Here is a 6,270-nt window from a genome sequence, read left to right on the forward strand (position 1 = left end):
ATATCATTAGACTAATTACAGGATTACTCAAGTTGTAAATAATTGCTGAAATTGGAAATTGTATGAATTAGATTCAATATTTTATTAAAGCCTCGCCACTTTTATAACATTATATATTCCGATATACATACATGTATAAAACATTGAGTGTAAATGAAAAATTGGATAACATATATATAAAACATCTATAATACTAAAATAACAAGGTCCAATTTGTTAGCCGTTGTAATGAATGTGACTGGTTAATTCCCTTTTTGGACAGATCAACTATTTTTTAATTAAATGTTTATTTTAAGTTTAATTTGATTTAAAAAACATACTGAGATACAATGTACAAGTAAGGATTGTTATTTTTTACTGTTTTAGTATTTAACTTTTGATGTTTCTATAATGTTTTATTAATATTCATTGATTCAAATTTTCTTTTGTACCTATTCTGTGAAAGTTATCGCAAGATATGACAGAATTTAAAATTCTGTTGGATTTGGCCTTGCACAGTCTCCAAAACCTTGCCGGGGCGAAATTGACCCCATTCGAGAACAAATTAGCCACTACATCAGTTGCATTTCGCCAGAGTAAGTCACCCCTATTAGTGCAAGGTTTTCAAATTTTAGAAACAACCCGTAGCAAATTTATTTTTACTACTATAACTCTGGAAATACTATATTTTCATTTAAACATTTGAAACACTTTATTTTTTAACTTCATTTAAGAAAGTTGTTATCCTCTTGTTATTTCCGACTTTGTTAAATATCTACAATTATTGTGTATTTGTTAATGAATATAGTTTCATTTGATTTAATGTCTGTTATTAAGCCATAATCTAATATATGATATCCAGATGGTCGAATAGGGACGAAGTACTGGCCACTACACGTCCCGGGAGGTGTTGTCACCGACCCCCTCCCATGGTGGTCGAATATGGAAGAAGTACTGGCAACTACACGTCCCGGGAGGTAATGTCACCGACCCCCCTCCCGTGGTCAAATTGGGACGAAGTACTGGCCACCGTCCAGGGAGGTGTTGTCACCGACACCCTCTTATTACAGCCGTCATGGGATAAAAACGAGAAATCAAAGAATTCAACTTTATATATAGCTAACATCAGACTGATACACAATTAATGTACCATCAAGGCCCAATGTTTCCATTTCCACAACAACAGCAGTTCTAGCCCGACCACTGGAGTATATCCTCCTCCAATGCATACTGTTTCACACATTACATATTCATAACAACGATCACCTTGTGGGACGAGATGTTCAAACGTATGGACAAATTTGAGTCCAAATTGGATAAACTTGAACAAACCGATAAAAAATTACTACAATAAACGCTAAAGTTCTTCGTCTCGAACAAGGCACAAATTCTTTGGATGAACGTTTAGAGCATGTAGAAAAATACACCTTCTAAAGCTATGAAATGTAGTACTTCTGAAGTTGATAAAATAGATAAAAAAAATCACTACATATCTGTTTCTGACCTACGAAACGAGTGTGGTAAATTGAAAGAAAGTATTTTTGAAATCCAAATGAAGTCCACGAGTAAAAACTTAATCTTCTATAATGTACCCGAAGCTGAAAGTAAAATTTGTTCAGAGGTTATCCGACGATCTTGTGCGGATACCATGAAAATTGAAAATCCAGAACGCATACATGTTATTGACGCACATCGTTTTTGGGGAAAGGTCTTAAAATAAGACATGTATTAGCGAAGTTCCTATGTTACGATCATTGTGAAGTCGTACGTAGAAACGCAAAAATTCTGAAAGGTTTCGATATTTGCATTTAGAAAAACTACCCACTGAAATACAGAACCGCAGGAAAGAATTGCTGCTCCTTATGAAATAATTGCTGCTCCTTATGAAAGAATTGCTGCTCTTTATGAAAGAATTTCATGCTAAAGGTACTGAAGCATGTTTTGTGAAAGACAAGATTTATGTTGGTGGAAACGAATACACTTATCCAGAGGTTACCTATGAACAAACCCAAAGATTGAAATGTTTGTCATGGAACGTAAATGGTCTTAAATATTTGAAAAAAAATGTGGTATGATTGCAAATGAAACAACTCTCCACAAGAGACCTAATGACACACAAATTAACAACTATTGGTCACCGAAGGGCCTCAACAATGAGCAAAGCCCATACCGCATAGTCAGCTATAAAAGGCCCCAAAATGACAATGTAAAACAATTCACACGAGAAAACCAACGGCCTTATTAACATACAATATAATAAAATTTCATTTATATCGATCATCCCGCGCGGAATAAGTCAAGAACACAGTGTAATTCTATTTAGCGGTTCACTCGATACACGTACATTTTGTTAGTCTTAACACCAAGGTTTATCGAGCTAATTTATCAAAGAATGATTTTTACATATTTTTTTTACTTTACACAGGCCTCATAATTAATGGTCTTATTTCTGATTTAATGCTGTGACCACAATTATGATTCTACGTATTTCACCTGATATCAGGTGCTCCGGAAGGGTAGCAGATCCTGCTCCAAATGTGACACCTGTCGTGTTGCTCTGTTATAACAAATCCGCTAAATAGTCTAATTCGGTAGGTCACGTTCTTGAAAAGGGAAAGGGATTGTAATTACGACGTAAGAAAAATATCCGATATCATCAGTGAAACAGCTGTTCCACAACAGTCAACCAATTCGTGATGGCGTCCGTAAAATTTATGAAGGGTAAGGTATCATAGAATAGGGCTCGAGAAAAGAACAATTTTGAAGACTTCTCTTTTGCAACTTCACAGTGAAGGTGGGACGTGGAAATACCAAATTTAGGATGTTCTAACCGTCAATTGAGTATTAGTTATCAAAATATCGTCGATGCAATACGGAAGGCAGAAATAGAAACTTTACCACAGAAAACGTTCGTAAAATTTCTCAAACCATACTGGACTCATCCTGTAACCTATGGATTTCTAACAATAGATCAAGTGGTGAACACATTATATTACAAGAGTACAAATCTGCCAAGGGAAACAGTGCCGGATCCAGGGGGAGGGTTCCGGGGGTTGGAACCCCCTTTTTTGGACGATCAATGCATTTGAATGGGGACATATAGTTGGAACCCCCTTTTTTGTACTGGGTTGGGAACCCCCCTTTTCAAAATTGCTGGGTCCGCCCCTGGGAAACTTCCGTAGGTAATTATGAAATGCACATCAAAAGCATATGCAAGAGACATATGATTCACTCGAAATGGATTTTAAAATATATCAAAAACGTCTCTGGTCATTTCTGAACAAAAATAAAACTTATTGTAAATGGGAGACAATGTTCGACCCAGGATGATATATATGAGTCAATTTTCAAACAAAATACCGAATTAGAACCGATTAGTGAAAGGAACAGGAGATAACCAAGACAGTTGAGGTTGCTCACAAAGATTGTCAGGAAAAATAATACAGCGTCTTGATTGGATAACATCGAATATGAACATCTGAAATACGATGGTAACAGTTTGAGAAATCACATGACAAAGCTTTTCAACTTTATTTTCTTTTTTAAGAAAATGTATTTATAGGCGTAAACGGTATTTCATATCAATGTCGATTTACAAAGCTATATTTGCACAATCAAGACATATCATTGAAATGTAATAAGGAGTACTAGAGTATAAGAATAAGAATAAGAATAAGAATAAGAATACTTTATTAATCCAATTATGGACCCTTGCGGGTTTTAAATTTCATACAATGATTACAATGATTTGTTATAACAATGAAATAATAAAATGAAATACATGACAATAGAACTCTGAACAGTTATTGCATGCACATGGAATAGAAAGTAATATGGGAGACAATCAATCAATTTCTGTAAGGATTATTCCCCTTTAAACAGATAATTAACTGTGCATTTGTATTCAGATATCGCAGATCAAATTTATTCGTTCTTTGTGTAATCATACGTTTTTTGATTGAGTTAAGTCTGCTAATTGATATTTTATCGTATGTTTTTATATGTTGTGATGTTATGCTATTGTTTCAGAAAAAGGGAGAAGGTTTGGGCCCATTAAAACGTTTAATCCCGCTGCAAATGTTTGCACCTGTCCTAAGTCAGGAATCTGATGTACAGTAGTTGTCGTTTGTTTATGTAATATATACGTGTTTCTCGTTTCTCGTTTTGTTTATATAGATTAGACCGTTGGTTTTCCCGTTTGAATGGTTTTACACTAGTAATTCTGGGGCCCTTTATAGCTTGTTGTTCGGTGTGAGCCAAGGCTCCGTGTTGAAGGCCGTACTTTTACCTATAATGGTTTAATTTTTAAATTGTTATTTGGATGGAGAGTTGTCTCATTGGCACTCACACCACATCTTCCTATATCTATGGTGTTTTGAGTTGCATACAAATGATATGCAGCCCCAACTGATTAGATATAAGGGTATTTTTCTCCCATGTACACACAGCAACCAATTACTAGATATTTATGTATATAATTATATTTTTTGACAATTGCAGGAATATGATAAGCACCTTAGAGTTTTACTGCAGTTTGTTTATAAGCATTTACATATTAATAGAAGAAATATGCATACACATAGAGAAATGTGCACTTAAATTAAATTTTTGAATTTAAAATATATATATAGATAAACTAAAAGAGATTTAGCCATTAACATAATTTGTGGATCTCAATTGAAAACTCTGGATAAGAAAAATGCATAACTTTTTCAGTATATGTTGACAGGTATAATCAAAATTGAACAATTTGCAAAATCAAATCGAGATACTTAAGTAAAATTATGTGACAATCATTTAATTTTTGAATAGGTGAAACATGACATATTTTGACATTTTTAAAAAATCTTCATTTGTATGTAAAAAGTTAAATTTGAATGTTCTTTACATGATATTATTTGTGCGTCATTTGCTTCTGGATTCTGGGATAAGTATATAATATATGTTTCAATTAAACCCTTTCATAAAATTCAAATAGTCACCACTTTACTATTTAAGCATTCCGAAGTACATTTTGTTTTAACACTTGAATATAAAATTACACTTAAGCTGTCAACAATGACCTTACCGCTACAGCTTTAACTGTAAGGTACCCTGGAATGGTTAGTATCTATAAGAACAGGATTTCATATAGATAAGTATTATTTTCTTAAATCTTATATTAGAATATTACAATTGAATACCTTTTCAACTTAGTTTGTTACAACTTTTATTCTCCCAAATCTTGGAAATCAAGTTTCATTGTTCCCTTATTCAAAGGAGAAATAATGCAAAAGTGATCCAAACTCATATCGAGTAGATATGAAGCACCGTTTATCGGAAATGTGTTTGATAAAATTATTGATTTAAAACCAGAATTGAAAAAAAGACAACAAAATTAATGCTTTCCAAACCCACAGCAAACGGCATATCAGCAGTGTATATCGTGTTTTGCATAGTACATAATTTAATATTCATGAATCCGTGAAAGACTAGGAAATGTGATAGCTGTTTTACTCGATTCAACAAAAGCTTTTGATACAGTTTGCACACAGGATTGTTGTATAAACTGCTTGAGTATGGAGTAACTGGAAAATAATGGTTGCTTATAGCTTATATGTATTCAGACGCTAAAAGTGCAGTTCTTTAAAACGGACAAATCTCACGTTTCTTCCCATTTTATCAGGTGCTCACCAGTACGAGTCATTTCCCGACTAACATTCGATGGAAGAAGAAGTCCAAGAAATCGAGGAATCGATGCGTCACACGCCACAGCGATTCAGGACACAACTAGACAAAGATTTTTAATTCTTCACCCGTATACATACTATATATAGTACACAAAAGGTCATCATTCTGCATGGACTTTTAGCCGAAAACATCAAATACTTATAGAACAGTGTCTTTTTATTGTAAATATATGTACCTTAACCCGTTTATACAAAGAAACTTGTTTTCTGTGCGACAAATGCGGAAGATCTTTTTTGGTGATATGACTATTCACATCGTAATCTCTTATGAAGCTTTCTAGTCAGAAAGCCTTTAAAGGACACATTTTGGTGTGATAATACAACCAGGTTCAAACTGGGATTATTATAAAATTAAAATGGAAATGGGGAATGTGTCAAAGGGACCACAACCCGACCATAGAGCAGACAAAACCAAAAGGTCACCAACAGGTCTTCAATGCAGCTAGAAATTCCCGCACCCGGAGGCGTCCTTCAACTGGCCCCTAAATAAATATATATACTAGTTCAGTGATAATGAACGACATGCTAAACTCCAAATAGTACACAAAAAACTAAAAGTTAA

Source organism: Mytilus trossulus, chromosome 3, assembly GCF_036588685.1.
Source record: "Mytilus trossulus isolate FHL-02 chromosome 3, PNRI_Mtr1.1.1.hap1, whole genome shotgun sequence".
NCBI lineage: Eukaryota > Metazoa > Mollusca > Bivalvia > Mytilida > Mytilidae > Mytilus > Mytilus trossulus.